At 39.9% G+C, this 21,144-nt stretch overlaps 1 long non-coding RNA gene, 1 other non-coding gene and 1 pseudogene across 30 annotated transcripts in view; 1 reads left to right on the forward strand and 2 right to left on the reverse strand.

The window, feature by feature from the left end:
- LOC117695393 (uncharacterized) overlaps positions 1 to 21,144 on the reverse strand; it is an 86,785-nt gene that overhangs the window by 40,174 nt on the left and 25,467 nt on the right. For 23 of the 29 annotated variants that reach the window (XR_013106114.1, XR_013106122.1, XR_013106115.1 and 20 more), the window contains one exon: positions 12,838 to 12,948. This is a non-coding gene — a long non-coding RNA (uncharacterized LOC117695393). Of the gene's footprint in view, positions 1 to 12,682; positions 12,949 to 21,144 lie in introns of those variants that run through there. The other 6 variants (XR_013106126.1, XR_013106108.1, XR_013106127.1 and 3 more) reach the window with 1 other exon arrangement.
- Positions 6,193 to 6,303, reverse strand: LOC117695549 (U6 spliceosomal RNA). The gene has a single exon (XR_004604616.1). It is a non-coding gene; the product is annotated as a U6 spliceosomal RNA (small nuclear RNA).
- On the forward strand, positions 8,404 to 9,293 carry LOC117694979 (swi5-dependent recombination DNA repair protein 1 homolog pseudogene; annotated as a pseudogene).

Here is a 21,144-nt window from a genome sequence, read left to right on the forward strand (position 1 = left end):
ACTGTCTATTGGGGTTGGGGGGAGTGCTAAGGAGGTGACCAGGGTCTCTGGGGCAAGGTTTGTGTGGCTGTGCACCCTTGGCCAGGGAAGGGATGTTGGGAGATGCTTCATCTACATACTCAGGGGCTGTAAGAGGCTTGGGGTAAAAAAAAAACCTTATAAGGTCAAATAAGAAATGAAGCCTAAGAACTGTGAGGGTAAAAAGAAAATCGTACTAAAGTTGATGGTGGGGAAGCAGGCTGTATGGCACCATGTTGGGAGGGGGTGGTAGCCAACGTCACTGTCCTCAGGTTTGAGGTATATGGGGTTAAAGCTCCCTTGACCGTTTCTCCATAACCCTGGGCCATTATGGAAGTTTACATGACATTTTCTGGTACCGTAGATGTTAGACTGGAGGAAAGTGGCTTTTAGGTCAGATACTAGTTGAATTATCCAGGTCTTGTGCCCTAAATGTGTGGTGTCTTTCTTCAGCAACAGGGCCCTGCCCTCAAACCATGAGAGGCAATCGGGCTACATCAACAGTCAATATTGTTTTGGGAGTTATTTAGACTACCCTGATCAACCATTTGAAAAAAAAAAGTTTTCTTATGCCTGGGGGTTTTGTTAGTTTATGGGTTTTGTGGGCAGCAATTGCCAACCAAGTGGCTTAACTTCCTTTCAACAGCTCTCCTGGAAAGGACAGCATAAACTATACTAGAACAATGGTAATCACAATGGACATGTTAACTTGGAAGAGGAAATCTTGGAAGAGCTGCAGGGGGTGGGGGACAGGGGGAACCTCTAGAAAGTCCCAGAGACCTGGGATGTGAGAGGTTCCCAGGACTCAATAAGGATGACCTTAAGCAAAATGCCCAACAGTGGAGAGATGGAACAACCCTCCAGCAGATAAACGGGCCCCCAGTGGAGAGATGGGGTCATCAACCCACTTTTAAAATTTTTGTCCCAGAATTGTTTCTAATTAAAATAAATACAGGGAAAAAATGGAGCAGAGACCGAAGGAAAGAATCCAGTGACAACTTGGGATCTAGTCTATTGACAGGCACCAAACCCTGACACTATTACTGATGTCATGTTGTGATTGTAGACAGGAGCCTAGCATGGCTGTCCTCTGAGAGGCTCTACCAGCAGCTGACTGAAACAGATGCAAATACTTACAGCCAACTATTGGACTGAGGTCAGGGACCTCTATGGAAAAGTTAGGGGAAGGACTAAAGAAGCTAAAGGGGATGGCAACCCCACAGGAAGACCAACAGTGTCAACTAACCTGGACCCCTAGGAGCTCCCAGAGACTAAGCCACCAACCAAAGAGCATACATGGGCTGGTCTGAGGCAGAGGAATGTAGCAGAGGAATGCCTTGTCTGGCCTTAGTGGGAAAGGATTCGTCTAATTATATAGAGACTTGAGGCCCCAAGGGAAGGGGCATATGGGGGGCAGATGGTTAAGGTGGGGGGTGAGGTGGGTGAGGAGTGGGGAGCAATCTCTAAAAGGCAAAGGGGAGAGGGAAGTTGTGAAGAATTCTTTGAGGGGGGACTGAGAAGGGGGCAACATCTGGAATGTAAATAAATAAAGCAATAAAAAAGAAGCTATCAACTTGAGAGTGGGGGAGACATGGGAGGTTGGGAGCAGGGTCCCTGAGATGGGCTGGAAAGAGGAAAGGGAGGGAGAAAGTGATATAAATCCATCTTAATAAAAACATATTTAAAAATAAATAAAAGAAAATTCTTAATGAATCTTGTATGAAGTTCTGTAAGAGAGAAAAGAGAGGCAAAGAGATCAGCAAATAATATGAGCTTCAGATGAGGCCTAGGAGTGAAGACGTGTATGTTTAGAAACAGTAATGGTCACAGCTTATGCCAGTGCTTCTGGGCTACACCCATTTGTTTGCTAATATGCTGTCTAATGAGGCTGTGAGCGCAACTTTAGAAAAAGATTTCTGACTTCACCAGCACAGTTTATCCACATTTAAGATTCCATTTGCCGTCTACGGATAATACCAGATATCTGTGATATACTCTCTTATTATGGCAAAGCACTTAAGTAACCTAGGATACAGTCCCAGAAGCCACAAAGTAAGATCAGGAGAAACAGCAAGCCACGAAGATGACAGGAAGTGAGCTTCTCCACTTGATCTTTGGGATTCAGTTAAAGGAAGCCTGCAGCCTAAAGTGTCCCAAGCCTTTAAGCTAGCAGTTTTTGTAGTCCATATTCTTCTGCGAGTATTTCAGATCTGCTTGGCTCCATAGTTCCTTGTTTGGCTGCTAGCTTTTGTTATGGTGAAAATTAATGTTGAGGATTAGGCCCTGTATTTTATATTAACATTACAGGTTCAGAAATACAAGCCAGGCGTGGTAGCAAGTACCTGTAATCGCAGCATTAGGGAAGCAAGAGAATCACCATGAATTTGAGGCCAGCCTGAATTTTGAGACTCAGTAAGAGTCTGTCTTAAATAAACCATGGACCGGGGAAGACGGCTCAGTTGTTAAAGTGCTTGCAATGAAAGGGTGAGGAACTGAATTCGGATCCTCAGCACCCATGTAAGAAGAGAAGGTACAGAGGCATGGGGGCTGAAATCCCAGCACTGGGGAGGCAGACCGTAGGAGAATCCCTGGCATTTGCTACCCAACTAATCTCACTATATTGGTGGGCTTGAGAAATTCTCTTTCAAAAAATAAAGTGGATAGCAATTAAGGAATACACCTAACATCAATCTCCTGCCTCCACAGGCGTGAGCACATACCAACCCACACCCACACATGCTCACACACACACACACACACACACACACACACACACACACACAGTTACACACACCACACATACCCCCAACTTGAAGACTACAGAAAAGCATAGTAAAATATTTCATATTTAACATAAAAAAATCGAGAAATGATGTCTGGATTTCATAAACACAAGAAATGCTGACATTTTGTTTTAAAATGTAGTTTTTCATTCTTCTGATGCTTCATAAGACATAACATTTTGACAAAGCTTTCAGGGGTCTACAGTCAAAAAGATCAGCAACATTCAATAGTGGTCCAACCCCACCACAATGCTTTTAAAACGCGATTTGAAGAAACATAACATGCATTTCAAAAATAGGTATCCTTTAAGTACTATTAGTGCAAAACACCTTTTCATAGATTTATCTTGTATACTAGAATTCTCCTCAGGATTGCATTTTTATTATTTTAGCTCTTTTTTTAAATAATGAAGTTTATCTGATTGTTATTATTAATACCATCTATGCATTTTTAAGTTTTTGGGAAAACAGAAAACAAAATTTGAGACAGAGTTTCACCATATAGCCCTAGCCAGCCTGGAATACTCTGTGTATACCAGGCTGGCCTTGAAGTCACAGACATCTGCCTGTCTCTGCCACTTGAATTCTTGGACTAAAGGCAGGCACCACAAAATCCAGCAGAAAAGAAAATTTGTGTGTGTGTGTGTGTGTGTGTGTGTGTGTGTATGTGTGTACATGTATTATGGAACACATCTAAAGGTCCGGGAACAACTTTGTAGAATCAGTTCTCTACTTCTACCTTTGTGTGGCTTCTAAGAATCAAACGCTGGTCACTCAGCTTGTACAGTAACTGAGGCATCTTGCAAAAGAAAAACAAAACAAAATAAAACAAAACAGGAAAAAACCCCAAACCCCAAACTCAAAACCAAACAAATGAAACAATTCTATTTTTAAAATCAATTTTATATTTATTTTTAATTTTGTAAATTTTTGTTGAGAGAGAGAGAGAGAGAGAGAGAGAGAGAGAGAGAGAGAACACAGATGCCCATATGCTGTGAAATACATATGGAGATCAGAAGAGAATTTAGGAGTTGGTTTTTCACCTCCATCTTTATTTTAAAGGTTGAACCAAGGCCCCAAGGCCTGGACAAGTGATTTTACCTACTAAGCCATCATTTCACTGCTGCTTATATTGATTTTTGTGTGGAATGGAAGATATAGATCTAATTTCATTTTCCTGCAAGAGGGTTTCTTCTTTTCCCAGAATAATTTGTTGAAAAAATTGGTTTTACTGGGTGTGGTGCCATACGTTTTTTATCATAACTCATAGGAGGCAGAGGGAGGTGGATTTCTGTGAGTTCAAGGCCAGCCTGGTTTACATTGCGGTTCAGGATCCATAAACACCTGTCTTCTTCTTGAACTATACAGAGAAGTTCCTTATAGATTTATAAGTTAGAGAAGGTCAGTCACATTGTTAATACTCAGCTGCATGGAAAAGAGGAAAAGGGAACTTCAGAAAAAGTGTAAAAAAAGAAAAAAATAGGAATCTAGAGAAAAGTATACTAAGATTCTGGTTGGCATCTGAGAGGGGCAAAAGGGAAGTAAAAAGAAAAGTTAGGACCTTCTGCCTCAGAGAGCAAAGCCAATAGAAGCTCATCAACGTGACTCCTAGAGACTGCCAAAAAAGCTCCCCACCCCTTAACCAGTATGTGGCTTTAACACCTTTGTCAAAACTTGGGTAGCCATAGCTGTGCAGGCTCATTCCTGGGTCCCATATTCTACTCAGTTGGTCTACATGTATATTTTTATGCTAATGTAATATTATTTTTATCACTATGGCTCTGTAATACAATTTGAGACCAGGTAATACAATACTGATCCTTTAGGATTATTATTTCTGCTAGAATTACACTATCTCTTGTGTTTCCATATGAATTCTAAGACTGTTTAATTTTGTTTTAGTTCTGTGAAAAATACCATTGGGCTTTTGATTGGGATTGGATTGAATCAATTCAATAATGTGACTATTTTAATAATATCAAGTTTTCTGCCACATGAAGATAAAAAGCCTTTTTATCTTCTAGTTAAACCTTCAAATTTGTAGTGAAAAACAAGGAGTTAAAATTTCAAGATCCCATCACAGGCAAGAAAAACTCCAATAGCACAAGCAATGACTCCAAGAAATGACAAATGGATTGCATGGAACTAAAAAGCTGAGCTGGGGATGTGACTCAGTGTTTGATTAGTATGCCTGAGGCTCTGTGTCTGGTCTGCAGCCCTGCATTAATCAGGCATAGTGGTACATACATATAATCCCAGCACTCATAAGCTTATGACGGGCATATCAGGAGTTCAAGGTCATCTTCAGCTAGTGAGCTGAAGACAAGCCTTAGTTACATGAGATTCTGTCTCAAAACAAAGCAAAAAAAGAAAATAAAAACTTCTGTACAACAGAGATAGTCACCAGAGTGATGTGATAGCATATAAAATGGGAGAAAAATCTATGACAAGTATACATCAGACAGGGGTTAATATCTGTAAAACTCAAAGAACTGTAAAGATTTATCAGTGTAAAAACTAATCTCCCAGGCACGAGATGGCCTAACAAATTGAATACAGTTCTCAAAAGAAGAATCACAATTGTCCAATAAATATTTGAAGCAGTATCCTACATCCTTAAGCTATCATGAAAATGGACAGTAATACTACCCTGAGATCCCATCTCACCCCAATCACAATGGCTAACATCACAAAACCCAAAACAAATGCTGGCTGGAGCATGGAAAAAAGAAACCTTATTACACTGCTGATGGGAATAGAAACTTGTGCAGCCACTATGGAAATCAATGTGAGAATTTCTCAAACAAAACAATAAAAACAGAACTACCACACCATCCAGCTATACTACTCCTGAGTTTATATGCAAAGAATCCTAAGTTCTACTATAGACATCCTTGCATATTCATGTTTATTTTGCAGTAATCCAAAAAGCTAGGAAACGGAACCATCCTAGATGCCCATCAGCAGATGAATGAATTAAAAAAAAATGGTACATATATGCAACAGAAATTGTTCAGCTACAAACATTGAAATCATGACAGTTACAGAAAAAAAGATGGAATTGGAAATCATTAAGTGAAATAAGCCAGACTCAGAAAGACAAATACTGTGTTTTTCTCATATGTGTGGGTATGTATGTGTGTATGTGAGAATGTGGGGTCATGAATCTAGAAAGAGGACTATGAGAGAGATAAGGTGGGGGATGGGAAAAAGGGTATTAGAATATATGTGACATTAAGAAAGAAGAGGATATTGTGGGAAAAAGTGGAGACCAGCGAGACGGGAGGGGAGGCGGGGAGAAGAGAATGGAGAGAGTACACCAATAAGAGTAAGAAATATATGAAAATGCTATAATAAACCTTGTATCTTGCATCTAATTTATTTATTTATTTAAAATATGGAATGCTTGAAGAATTTGTGTATCATCCTTGTGCAGTGGTAATGCTGATGTATCTATTCTGGATTATTCCAATTTTAGTATACATACTGCCAAAGTGAACATATGTATGCTTATTTAAAAGTTAAATAAATTACAAAAACAAAACAATTTTATAGTAGCCTAAAATGGGCATATCATTGTATGTTGTATTCAAAGTATTCAATATTGCAAGTGTAACCCTCAGTATTCAATAGATATTTAATTCCCCACATATTTTTCTAGAGAGATTTTCATAGACTTGTGATTACAGTATACAATGGTAGTGAAATCTTTGTAAATATTTTTTCAGAAAGAACTCTGAGGGTTTTTTATTTACACAGCAATTCATGAAATCACTGAAAACTTGACAAGCTAGACTTCTATGACTAACGAGAAAATAACAGCTCTGCGACATACAGATTACTGCTGTGAACTATTTAACTTATTTTCCCTAAATATTATCTATGTATTATATAAAAATACACACATATTTAATATAATTAAGACTGTTCTATATGCCTGTCATGACTTGTTTAACAGTAGGGATGTATTCTGAGAACATGTCGTTAAATGATTTTTGCAAACACCAGACTGTACTTAAACAAACTTCAATGGTTGCTACATGCATTTAAGACACCAGGTAAACACAAGATGCATTATTCTGCTGCAGGCTGTTTCTTCCTAAAAGTGAATAGAGTATACACTCCAGTAACAGAGGCTACATAGCAGATTTATTTTTACTAGCATTCACAAACATCATTGCTATGATGCTGTTGCAATGGCCGAGGCAACTTTTTAGTTACACCATAATCTTATGGAATTACTGCCATAGATGCAGTCCATGGTTGACTAAAATGTTGCTATGTGGCACATGACTGTGTACAGTTGTATATACAAATTTTTAATAACCTTCATATACAACTTTATCTTTATCCATGTCATTATTTGAATAGTATAATATTATGTCTCACTATTTCCTTGTTATTAGACTTCAGTTTATTCCATTATACCACTACTATTTGACTTATGATGGATTTAAGTACAAAAAAGTACATTACTAAATAAAGAATTCCACTTTACAGGACAGCGGCATTGGAAGCCTTAAGTACTCTTCCTTTCCCAGTAAAACAATTCGAAATGGTAGAAACGGTCTGGACAACTACCATTTAGAATATGAAAATTGTACCAAAGACATGCAGAAAATGAAGTAACAATTATTTGATAAAATATACTAAATCTTGATGGCACTTTAGCTGCTACTGAGCCATGACTAGCTCCCTCTTTTCTCAGGCTAGTTTTTGAGAAACTCTACTCCATGTAGGTGTGGTTCCCAATACAGCATCAAGGTGGGTTTCCAGGAGCACCACATTACCAGATATTTCCATCTACCCTAGCTCAGAGTTCCTGGTTTGAAAGTGCTGGTTCCTCTGCCAACTTCTGACTCATTTTAGCTAGAGGCTCTACTAGAAAAGATGAAGTAAATATTACCATCATAGCACCTTCTCCATCGGACAGAGATTCCAGAAGGAAAAGCCAAGGAAAATAGCATGGTGCACTTTGCCCAGACCCCAGGTCTCAGAGACTTTTCTACATGGACCAGAGTCTCCCTAGAGAACTCTGGAGATGCTCACGAAAGAAGTCACTATATTGCAAAAGAATGCAGGGAAACCCAAGCCTGGGGAAACTACTCACAAAAACAATGGAGATTTTTGTGGTAAGAAATTTTAAAAAGGCTGGTTTGTTCATGGGACCAACAAAATAATGCTATATTAACTAGTTTGATACTGATAAATAGGGAAGTAAACAACTAGGAAAAGTGAGTAACACACACACATACACACACACACACACACACACACACACACACGTAGAATCTCAAAAACTACCTTTAAGGCTGGTGTAATAAAGTATTTGCCCTGCAAGAACGAAAATCTGAGTTGGAGTCCCTTGAACGCATAAACACAATAAAACAAACAACAAACATATGGCCACCCCCCCCCCAAAAAAAAAAAAAACAGGTGAGGGGCTAGAGGGATGTTTCCCAGCTGAGCAGCTCACATCCACTTCTTACTCCAGCAGACCCAACACCCTCTCTCAACTTCTTCAGGTATACCTACACATACACATGTACATCCATCCACACATCCAAATAAATTGTTCTTAAAAATCTAAAAGCAAAGCCAGATGCGGTGGAATGTGCGTGTAAATACCAGAATTGTGCTGATGGTGACATTCATATCCCCGGGGTTCACTGGAAAGCCAGACTTGGAGAGCTATGGTAGTGAGAAATTCTATCTAAAAACAAACAAGGTAGACTTCACTTAAAGAGTGACAGCCAAAGTTGTCTTCTTGTCTTGTCATGTGTGCTGGCTAGTTTTATGCCAACTTGGCATAAAATCAGGAGTTCACTTCCAAGGTGGAAGGCCCGTCAGATTCAGCATTGACTTGACCTGACATGCCTCAGACCTGTAGGAATCCACCATCACCCCATACAGGAAAACAATGTTCCAGTGCAACACTTAGGGAAGGATGAGAGAAAACAGCTTGTTCTTTTTGTAGTGTGGTGAAGTGACTTAAAGTAGAGAATGAAGGAAATGATCAGATCTTTGCAGAACCAGAAGTATCTTCAAAAGAAGAAAATTGTTCAGAATTCTAAGAAAGTTTGGACATAGGCAATGAATCTGAAAAGGACAGCTCAGAGAATAAAAATGTAATAAAAATGCATGCCAATCTAAATCACTTGATACTGTGTTATCCAGTGCACTCCAAAATGATTCTGTGAAGAATACCAAAGCAAGATTGGCAAAGCAGGTTCAAGAGAAGGAAGACCTTTGGAGTTTAAAACTAGTCAAAATGTACAGAGTGAAGAGTAACCTGCCTGAGGTAGAGCTGGCAGTAAGGAAATGGAGAAACAGCAGCCAGTGGCTGCTGAATGAGCTGCAGTCAGTTTCATCTGAGGACAGGACAATGAGAAACTAAGCCTCACCGAGTTTGACTACTATGGAATAGATGACAAATTGCCGCATTAAAGAAGAAGTGAAGAAGTTTTCTGTTGTTTGGGGGAAGGGGGTTAGTGATGGGATCCTACCCTCAAATATGCTCAATTGCTGAGCTACGTACTTGACCACTCTACAGAATATCTTTAAGAATGACACTATGGAAAGATAAATGTTTTAAAGAGAGGAAGGATATAAGGTGTGTGGCTTAGAGGAAGGTATCTTTAACAGTTCAGGATATTCTAATACATAAACGAAATTATAAAATGAAGCTTGATATTTTGGATATGTTTGCTAAAGAAAATATTTAAGTATAAAAAATTCAATCAAGTTTAAAAGGAAGTTTGGATAATTCTAGAAACTAGGTTTAATACATTGATTTGGAGGCAAGAGGTTTATATATTCTGTGCTAAAAAAAGGATACTATTCACCCAGAGGCCCCTGCCCATTGCCAGACGGATTCACATGGCAGAAGACTACTCCTCCTGAAAGTTTTCCTTGGAGCTCCACGTGAGGTAGAGTAGATAACAAATAACAATGATATAAGCTATATTCTTGGATGTGAAAACTAAGTATTTTATTTTTACTTTACTTATGTATTCTTTTTTATGTTCTATCTGCATGCATGCATACCTGCATGCCAGAAGAGGGCACCAGATCCCATTACAGATGGTTGAGAGCCACCATGTGGTTGCTGGGATTTGAACTCAGGACCTCTGGAAGGGTAGTCAGCAATCTTTACTGCTGAGCCATCTCACTATCCCCATTTCTTTTCTATTTTGAGATTCTAATCACACCATTCCCCCTTCCTTTTCCTTCCATGAAACGCTCCCATACACTTTACTCCTCCTTGCTCTCTTTAAAAATTCATGGGCTCATTTTTAATCAATTATTGTTCTATATACACTTAGCTAATTATTTTATGTAACTTCTTCACAGGTTAAGTATAGCAATTTCAAGTTAATTATCATAGCTTGCATAAAACTTCTTTATTAGTGTGTGTGTGTGTGTGTGTGTGCATATATACATATAGAGGCTGGAGCTCCGTGACAGTATCTTCCTCTACCACTCTTCACTTTTCCAGGCAGTACCTCACATTTAAATTTTTTGACTTAAAGGATATACAGAAAAAGTCTAGTAAGACAGAGGGTCACTATCAATTTTATTTAGAAATTAGGAAGTAAACTGGACAAAACAAATAATTTAAGCTCACAATATCCCACCAACATATTAATAATATAGAAATGAGTAAAATGTATCCAGGTGGTAATAGTGGTACTACGTAGGTTTTTCTTTTTAGAGTGATTCTGGTATTTTTAACTTTCCATAATGAGATGTATTACTTTAATAACAATAAGATAGAAAAAGCCTAGTTTTCATCTTAACCTTGAACAAAAAAATGCACAGAAACAAAAAGGTAAATTAGATAAGGAAAATAGTCAATAAAAACATGCAAATGTAAACTTGGCCTACCACTGGGAAATGGCACCTACGAATAATAAATTTTTTTCATGTCCAAAATTGGCAAATGTATTTAAAAGGGATATTTTCTAAGGGAGTTTACCAGTTTTCAAGGCCGCAGAAAACACCCATTTCTGTTTCTTTAAAACACAAATGGCCTGGGCAAGGTGACACACACCTTTAATCCCAATGCTTGAGAGGCAGAGGCAGATGGATCTCTGTGAGTTGGAGGCCATCCTGGTCTACATAGTGGGTTTGGGACAGTCCAGGATAGCCAGGGGTACATAGAAAAACCCTGTGTCAAAAAACAAAACCACAAAAAACAAGCAAACACACACACACACACACACACACACACACACACACACACCCCAAACTGAAACAAAGGATGAAGGAAAAGGAGTTGGTTTTATTTTTGTGTTACTTTGCTACCACCTGCAGGCAATTATATAAATTACAGCTAAGAAATGTTTCTTGTCCTGAAATTCACATTAGCGGTGTATTCCACATGCATCCTCAAATACACACACACACACACACACACACACACACACACACACACACACACGAGAAGAAATTTAGACTCTGACTGTAGGTACAGAAGTAAAGTGGAAATAATGAATGGGGAATTCTTGTGCAGATGATTTATTCTCAAATTAATGCATAGAGAATTCAGATGAATGGAAACACGTGTATCAAAGACAGGAGCCTAGATTACTTCTTGGGCCATAAAACAAATTTTACCAATTATAAAACAATGGAAATCATATGAAATATATTACCGTACCATAATGGATTTAATCTAGGAAAGGCTAGAATAAGAAAATTCCCAGTCTCTTTTCCTCTATACCATAGTTAGTTCTGGGTCTCTGTGTTACTCACTAACTACTAAAAAGAGATGCTTCTCCAGTGAGGGTGGAAAGGTTTATTATACATTAATTAATTAATATATGAGTATAAATTTCAGGTTAACATGTTCATTTAGTTATACATATGAACTCACAGTGGTTGTGACAGCATGCAAAAGACCTGTGCAAGCCTAAGCTAGACTAAAGCTCTGCATGGAAGGGAACATTATTATGAGATTGGTGATTTGGAGAACAATTAGATATTGGTTTAATTTATCTAGTTTTTTGTGCTGTAACCTGGGTATCTGGATTTACATTAATTGTGTTTTGGTATGTGTTTTTAAACCACCAGGTCAGAATTCCAAAGTTGAATTGTAGGCTACATAGCTTAGGGCAGAACCCATGCTAAGGGGTCTGGGCTCTGGGTAGAGACAAGGTTTGGGCTGAGGTCAGAGTGTCCGAGTGGAGTGGCTATGGAGCCCCAGACCAGACGCCAATGGCTGATTAGTTAGGATTGGAAGGTTACTTACCACACCTAGGGTTGGTAACTACACAGGACCAGATGTGGAACATGCCAGGGGTCAGGGTAAGGGTGGGGTCAATTTCTCAACCTGGGCCAGAGGGCAGGGCAGGTAGGTGTACAGTTCCTTTCAGGGCCCACACCTTGAAGTAGAGGAATGGAATGGTTGTGACATGAGTAACCAAAGGCAAAGTGCGCTGGGTTCATGCCAGAGGGACCATGTTGGGCAGCTGTGGGATGTGGAAACAGAGGTTGTAATGTAGCATTTTTGATAATACAAAATTATAGAAATGTATCAGAGATTTATGGTTTTTAAGTGTTAGGGATAGGCATGGAGTATAAGGGGGTAGAGGTGGTATAGTTATAAATGGACGTTTAAGGAAATCTTTGTGATGCTAAACATTCTGTATCCCAAATATTATGGTCATAGATTCACAAACCTACACATGATAAAATTACATAAAATTAAACTCATACGCATACATAATAACTGTACCTATAATTAGGAAAGAAATACGAATCAGATTAATAGATTATATTGTCCACTTTCTGCTTGTGATATATTTTTGGAAGATGTTGTCATTAGAGAAAAAGGCAAAGGATACATGTATTCACAAAACTACATGTAAATCCACAACTGTTTCAACATTAAACTTTTTATTAAAGGTTGAAGACTTACTTGAAATACACAGAATTCCTTAGGAAAAAATCATACTCAACTATATAAAATAATTTAAGTGGCACAAAAAATGCCTTAAGTGTCTAAATAAAATGGAGGTTTATTTTGCCATACCATTGAATATTTTTGTGGCTATTCAAGAGTAAGCATGGGCTGGAGAGAGGGTGCAGTTCAGTAGTAGAGTACTTGCTGGCAGCTGGGCACTTCTGAGCTTGATCCTGAACTCTGTTACGAGAGAGAGAAGAATGAGCACTAAGTTAATCTGAAGGAATTACTCAGAAAGCAAATCAAGTTGTAAATATAATCCAAGTTGGAAGGGTTTCTTGAAATTTCTTCTTGTTAGGAGCAACAAGAGCAAAACATCTGTAAAGTTATCATTTGAGGCACAGACCAGACGAAAGTTTCAACAAAGATCTGCCTTCCACTGGTTTATCAGCAGTACATGCTTATAACCCCACTTTCCTAGGAAATGAACCTCGGGTAATAAGAAAACATAACTAAGCACATTCAACTGGGGTTGAATTCCTGTGGTAGGGCTGGCATGTTCCTCAGCTGTAACTGTGACAAAACACTTCAATCAACTTAAGAGGAAGGATTTATTCTCCTTCAGTTTCAGTCCATGTTCACATGGTCCCATTGCTTTGTGTCTATGGTGACATAATACAGCATAGCAGGAGTATGTGGCAGAGGAGGATTAACCACTTCAAGCATCTGAGAAGCAGGGAGAGGAGAGGGCCTAGGGAGAGGGGAGGGAGGAAAAAGCCTGTAATCTCAATATGCCCTCACAGGGCATTCCTGTGCTTATCTAACTTCCTTTCATTAAGTTCGATTCCTGAAAGTTCTGCTCTCTTTCAACAGTCCTAAATGCTGCACACCAAGTCTTTAGTATGTGGGGTCTGCACAAAAGCTTTATGATAGAAACAGCACCTAGGAAAATTTACTAAGTAGATGTATGATCTCTGATCTAGGATTAGATCTTCCCTTATGTATAAAATGGTGTAACAGAAGTACCTATTTCAAAGTAGTGTTAAGAATTAAATACATGCCTTCTGGTTTCCGTCTGTGCCCAGAGCTGACTCTGTGCCACAGTGCTCCATACCCAAATACCACCAGGAAAGAGCTGGTTTCCCAGGAGTGCAGACACACCGGTAAGCACAGGTAAGACCACCACTTTTGCTCAAATTCCTGACCCAAGAGGGACCCACCCAGAGCCATCAGGACACAGGAACCAATGAACAGCCAGGGACAAAATCCTTCCAGTTTCCATCTGTACCTCAGAGCTGACCCTGTGTCACAACTCTCCATACCCAGATTCCTTCCAGAGAGAACTTGTCTCCCAGGAGTACTGACACATAGGCTTGCAGAAGGCACAAGACCAGTTAACACGAGAGATATCCAGATGGTGAGAGGCAAGAGCAAGAACATAAGCAACAGAAACCAAGGATGCATGGCATCATCAGAACCCAGTTCTCCCACCATAGCAAGCCCTGGATACCCGAACACACCAGAAAAGCAAGACTCTGATTTAAAATCACATCTCATGATGATGATAGAGGACTTTAAGAAGGACATAAAAAACTTCTTTAAAGAAATACAGCATAACAGGTAAATAGGTAGAAGACCTGAACGAGAAAACACAAAAAATCCCTTAAAGAATTACAAGAAAACACAACCAAACAGGTGAAGGAATTGAACAAAATCATCCAGGACATAAAAATGGAAGTAGAAACAGTAAAGAAACCACAAAGGGAGACTACCCAGGAGATAGAAAACCTAGGAAAGAGATCAGGAGTCATAGACACAAGCATCACCAACAGAATACAAGAGATAGAAGAGAGAATCTCAGGTGCAGAAGATACCATGGAAAACATCGACACAACTGTCAAAGAAAATGAAAAATGTAAAAAATTCTTAACACAAAACATCCAGGAAATCCAGGACACAATAAGAAGACCAAACCTAAGGATAATAGGTATAGATGAGAGTGAAGATTCCCAACTTAAAGGGCCAATAAATATCTTCAACAAAATTATAGAAAGAAACTTCCCTAATCTAAAGAAAGAGATGCCCATGAATATACAAGAAGCCTACAGAACTCCAAATAGACTGGACCAGAAAAGAAATTCCTCCCATCGCATAATAGTCAAAACACCAAATGCACAAAACAAAGAAAGAATATTAAAAGCAGTAAGGGGAAAAGGTCAAGTAACATATAAAGGCAGACTTATCAGAATTACACCAGACTTATCACCACAGACTATAACAGTGAGAAGATCCTGGACAGATGTCATACAGACCCTAAGAGAACACAAATGCCAGCCCAGGCTACTATGCCCAGCAAGACTCTCAAGTACCATAGATGGAGAAACCAAGATATTCCATGACAAAACCAAATTTACAGTTATCTTTTCACAAATCCAGCCCTACAAAGGATAATAGATGAAAAACTCTAACACAAGGAGAAAAACTACACCCTAGAAAAAGCAAGAAAGTAATCTTTCAATGAAAAAGAAAATAGACTTTTCCTGTAAGAAATGATGAAGTACCACAATGACTAGACTTAACAGAATCTGATGACATATAATGAATTTAAGAGTGCAAAATTTCTGGTCATCAAACTTAATGTACCATTAGAAAATGACTACTTACATCCCTCCTTCCTGTCTCTTTTCTGGCTATCTTTAACTGTAATTCTCCTGATTCCAGCCCTTAACTTGCCTCATATTACAGCTATAAAAGAGGAATAGGGAATCTTTCCTTTTTAAGTATATTAAAAAGTTAGCAAAGCACAAAGAATAATAAAATATATCGAATTTTGATATATTCCAGCATTTCAACATTTTATGTAATATTTATAGCTACATCATGTGAATGGGCAGAAAGCAGCATATCTGTAGGAGATAATAATTGTCTTTTTTTTCTTTTTTTAATTTATTTTTTATTGGACATTTTATTTACATTTCAGATGCCATCCCCTTTCCCCATTTCCCCTCCCTAGAAAACCCCTATCCCATTCCTTGTTCTGCTTCTTGCTTTTATACATTTTTTAAAATGTTAAATCAAAGGCTTTATAAGTTTGGTAATGCTCAATCAGAAGTGTAACCCAATACCCAACCTAGATATACCAACTATCATTGACTGGTGGAGACATGTGAACATCCGCCTCCATGTGTCCCCTCTTTCTCTCTCTCACTGCCTAGCTCCTCCTCTCCTTCCTCTTCCTTTCACCTGGGCCAGCAGGGAGGCTGACGAGGGTAGGACAAGACTCCAAGTCTTAAGTGAAATGTGGTCAAATTAAGATCCATCCCTTAACTCTTACTCAGTAGGAAACCTAAGGTTTCTTAGAGGGATGGGGGTGGGGAGAGGGACAGAGATAGCAGGATGGGGGTAATTAAAAGAACTCAAATTAAAATTTTAATTAAAAAATATTTCTGGGAAGCTATTAATAATACTACAGAAGCATGGGATTAAAGCCCTAACTGGAGCAAGACCCTGGTGCCAGCAGAGAGACATGGTGGGGCTGTGACCTTAAGGTCTGAAATCCAGAGTGGACTGGGCAGTGGTCACCCAGCCCCTTCACCTCTGCATTGCTCATTCCAGAAGGAAAGGGGGGACAGGGAAGCGGGGAGAACTACAGCAAAGTGGGGATCAGCTGTAGCTCCCGCACCTGCCCTGCCTCGATCAAAGAATAAAGGCAAGAAGTTTCAACAGGCACCCATCCTTCATTCAGGAGCAGGGAACCTATCTCAGGTTCCCGGAGAACCCCCAGCTCAGATCCAGGGTGTGCAGGGCTTCAGCTGAGTTCCTCTGGCCCACGAGTAGTCACTTGGTCAGTCCTGCTGCCTTGACCCCCATCTCCAGGAGGGGCAGAGGCCAGAGGGAGTAGAGGGAGTCCGGCCCCCACTCCTTTTGAGGCACTTGTTAGAGATAGAGACAGAGGCCCTTGGGCCACTGGCTGAAGGGATCTGGTGATGGCATTTCTTCTGGCCTAGACACGGAATGGGAACTCCAAGACTACAGAACCAGTCCCGTGGGTGCTTCAAGGCCCTGGAAATGCTCCAGGGTCTGTCACGGTTTCCCTTGGATCTCATCTGCTCCTGAACTGCACCCATCATGGCAAGTCCATCTGCAGCCCCCATCTCCCCAGAGCTGATGTGAGTCAGGTGGACAAAATTCACTGGCTCCCCAATCATGGTGCAGTCAATACGTCTCTCTTTTTCTTCGGCTGGGGCTTCTTGACCACGCAGCAGCCCAGTTTGTGCCAAAACTCACTCATATTCCCTGATGATTCCAGCTTCAGGCCGCTGCCAGAAGCCCCAGTGTGTTGGGGGCCGACTTTTAGCAGAAAGCGGCTATCAGCTTTGCAGCCATCTTGAGCCATATACCCTGACATGAGACTTGGATTACAATAGCCTACAACAGCTGAGCACACTCTGATAACATCTTGCTTTAGATACCCAGGACTTTCCTTGGGTGTGTGAGATTAAAGGTGTGTGACTTAGAGATCAGATTAGAGACAAGACCTAAGGGCATGATTAAAGGCATGACATGAAGTCGTGGCTTAGAAGTGAGACATATAAAAGGCTAGAGGCAGACAGAGAAAGTAACAGATTACTTGACATTAGGTAGAAGACACTTGGCTCTAGAGAGAACAATTAGGACAGTACAACTGAGAACAATTTGGAGTAACAGAGATTCAGACACTAGGAGTAGGAGTAGACATTAGACACTCGGAAGAGAACAAGAGAGTACAACTAGGAACTCAAGACTTGGGACTTGGACTAGAAAGAGAGACTGAAGAATAAACAGGATTGAATCACACTCTGTCTGGTCTCCATTCGAGTCCTTCCTCACTCTCTCTTGCTGAATCCCGACCCACGGACCGGAGCGGCAGCTTGGGCCGGGATACAGTGGCCACCAAGCACAGAGTGGAGAAGGCCGCCCAAAGTGGGGCAGCCTAGGCCCCAACACCAGGGGGCTCTTGTTTGTTGTTAACCAACTAGTCCTCACACTCAAGTGTATTACCATCCTGGGTTCACTCAACCGAATGGGTTGAGAAAAGGCAGAAATCCTAGAGACCAGTAGGTAGCCTTTCGGTGAAGGTCAGGAGTCTCTGACCACTAAGAAAACTGGCAAGAGGCTTGGGCAGGCAGGCACAAGGTCCCGTCTTCTTTAGATGCGGAATCCTGCGGCTCCCCTACATCCCACTGCGGGCAGGGGTTCCGCCCCTCCGGGTCCCTGGGCTGCTGCTCGGCAGGGCGGAGAGTAGAAGGCCAATAATTGTCTTTTAAAAATTAATTTTCTTAATTTTTTAATATAAGAACCTATACAGCCCAAGGTGACCTTGAATTTTCTGTATAGTTTATGGTTACTCTAATCTTTTGGCCATCCTGCCTCCATATTAATTCTCGTTTATAGGAATGTACAAAAACCCCTGGCTTACATGGTATGAGAGACATTTCAGAGCTGCATGTCAAGCAGTCTACTATCTAAGCTATGTCTTCAGCCCTCTTTATTACATTTGACTTTATAGTATGCCTTAGTTCCACAAATCAAGGACATTTTCACTTATATTTTACCTCTGTGAAGTACATTATTTCTTATTCCCTATGTATGTTAAGTCTTAATCTGAGGCTTAATACAATGCTACTAATATATGAGATAGAGACCACTTACTGACCCTTCAGGAGTCCATTAGGAATGTATCAGGTGTAGTGGTGGATTGTCAGGAGCCATAATGGCACAAGCTAATAATTAGCAGATGATCATCCTGAAATGCTTGCCTCGGATTATTATGTAATCTGCAACGAGTGTGCCCCATTAAGCAAGGCCATGGCAGACATAATTTTAGGAAATATTCCTGCTATCAATATGCGTTTCCTATTATTATTATTATTATTAAACATATGTAACAATCACTAAGCAATAGCACACCTCTTTGGAGCAGATCTCTGAAGATGTATGTCTTGTAGTGATACTATATAGACAAATAGATGACTTCTTAAGTCTTAATGATAATCCTATAAGAATACCTAAAATTATATCAATGATTATTAAGCTCTTTTATAACGGGACTGCTATTGGGTCCCTCTCTGATTAGTCAAAACTGCAATGAGAACTCTGCCAGTCTCCCAGTGTTATCAGTTAATTGCCCCTAGATAGTAACCAGACTTTCTCCTGCTCAGAGTACATTCCAAGAGGTCATAAAACAATTAACCATAGGTCATTAAAAGGGAATTCACGATTTATTATAGGTATCAGGACAGAGAAAATATTGCCTAGGTTTATCTATACAAAACTTCACTAATTTCTTAGTTATAGTTTTAAACTTTCAGTGAACCTGTGGAGCTAGACAGGTGCTGAATGTCTAGCTAGATAATTACTCCTTGTGGATATGCATGTAAACATTCTCTGTTGTAAACTTCTATTTCAATTGATGATTTGATTTTTGGTGTGAACTTGTGATGAACTTTGTAACATGTGACTATGTACTCTCAAAGATGCATAAGTACTGAAGACAAAGACAGAGTAGTCGTTAGCAGTAGAGTAGTCGTAGATGTAGATGTTCGTCCTTCCCTTTCCCACTGCCTAGAATTTTTCCCTTAGAATTTTTCCTTTGTTAGAATTTCCTCCTTTTCCCCACTTAGGACCTTTCCACCTTTCCCCTCAGATAGCTTTCATAGGATACTTTTTACATTTAATAAACTCTATAGCAACTTTTCTAAGTGTCTTTTCTTCCTGCGACCTCAGACTAGCAGATGTAAGTTAGAGCCCAGCAGTTCCTCTGAGAGAGTACAAAGGCCACATTGCCTAACCCTCTGCTGTTAGGCTACAGGTGTAAATCACCTAAGCCTGCAGTCTTTTACCCTCAGAAGTTTTTAGGACTTTTTAGAAGTTATCATCAGCATTTCAGTACAGGTCAAAAAGCCAAAAAAAAAACCCTGAGACCCTCAGACTTTAAATCCATTACCAGAGCCCTACTCTGTGCCCCTGCCTCTACCCTCTCAGAGCCGGGTGGCTCCCGGCAGTGGATGCCTATAATCTTAGCACTTGGGAACTAGGGACAAAGGGACCAGGTGCTCAAGAACAGACATTGTTATATATTTTGGAGGTTGGGATCAGTCTCGTTTACAGGAATTTTACTGTGTAAAATTAAGTAAATAGCCGGGCGGTGGTGGCGCACGCCTTTAATCCCAGCACTTGGGAGGCAGAGGCAGGCGGATTTCTGAGTTCGAGGCTAGCCTGGTCTACAGAGAGAGTTCCAGGACAGCCAGGACTACACAGAGAAACCCTGTCTCGAACCCCCCCCCCCCCAAAAAAAAATTAAGTAAATAAGCAAGTAAACAATACTTTTAAGAGTCAGAAACCATGCATACTGATATATTCATTCTAGCAACCACAGCAATAAAATGTCTGCCATTTATGCTTTTCTCTTTCAGTATCTTATCATTATTAATAGATTTGTATCTGTATATAATGCTATACTTTGATTTTTCATTATTAAATTTCATGTCCTGTGTTGTTCTACAGAAAAAATGAAAACAAACAAAAAAGAAATAATGACATAATAGACAAAATAAAATGAAACATGTTTTAAAAAAAGAATTAAATGCATGTCATTAGAATTGTGCCTGGTTCAAAGTGTTGATGAAAGGCTGGCACCTGTTGTCACTATTTCCATTCAAATTAGTAAGTTTTAAGGTTTACTTTTATTTTGTGTGCATGTGAGTGTATGTCATATGTGTGCAGATGCCTGGAGAATCCAGAAGAGGGCACTGGGTTCCCTAGTGGTTATGAGTATCCTAACATGGGTGTTTGGGACTGTACTCAAGTCCTCTCCAAGAGCAGCAAGCACTGTTAACCACCAAGCCACTCTCCAGCCCCTAGAAGAATTTTAAAAATAATTTTCCTTAAATGAACTCACTTGTCCTTCCCATGGAAAGGTCATTTGTCTCCATTTTGAGGACAAGGCCTGATTTTTTAAAAAGGCCATGAGGCACCAGCTTTAGGAAGAGACTGTAAGTCCCAGGAACTAGCTCTAGGAATAGACCATAAAAATCCAGAACAAGATCATAAACCCCTTCCCAAAGAACAGCCTAAGAATAACCACAAAAATGGGGAAATTTCTTATCTCAGAACAGGCCATCTGCACTGGACAGCCCTATTTCATCACGTGATTGAATGCTCATGACATAGGAATGTAGACCACTGATCACCTGTGACCCCCTAGCACCCACCAATGAAATTTTAGATTACCTAATCCTTCCAGAGAGCTCCTTATAAGAAGGCTTATATGCCTTTGTCTGGGGTTGCCATTTCAAAGAATGGTTGACCCTCATATGCTGGTTGTTTCTGCAGAATAAATGTTCTTTGTTTTTGCATACTATCTGAGTCTGGGATCTTCCTTCAGCAATTTTCGGA

This window comes from Arvicanthis niloticus, chromosome X (assembly GCF_011762505.2).
Source record: "Arvicanthis niloticus isolate mArvNil1 chromosome X, mArvNil1.pat.X, whole genome shotgun sequence".
NCBI classification, from domain to species: domain Eukaryota; kingdom Metazoa; phylum Chordata; class Mammalia; order Rodentia; family Muridae; genus Arvicanthis; species Arvicanthis niloticus.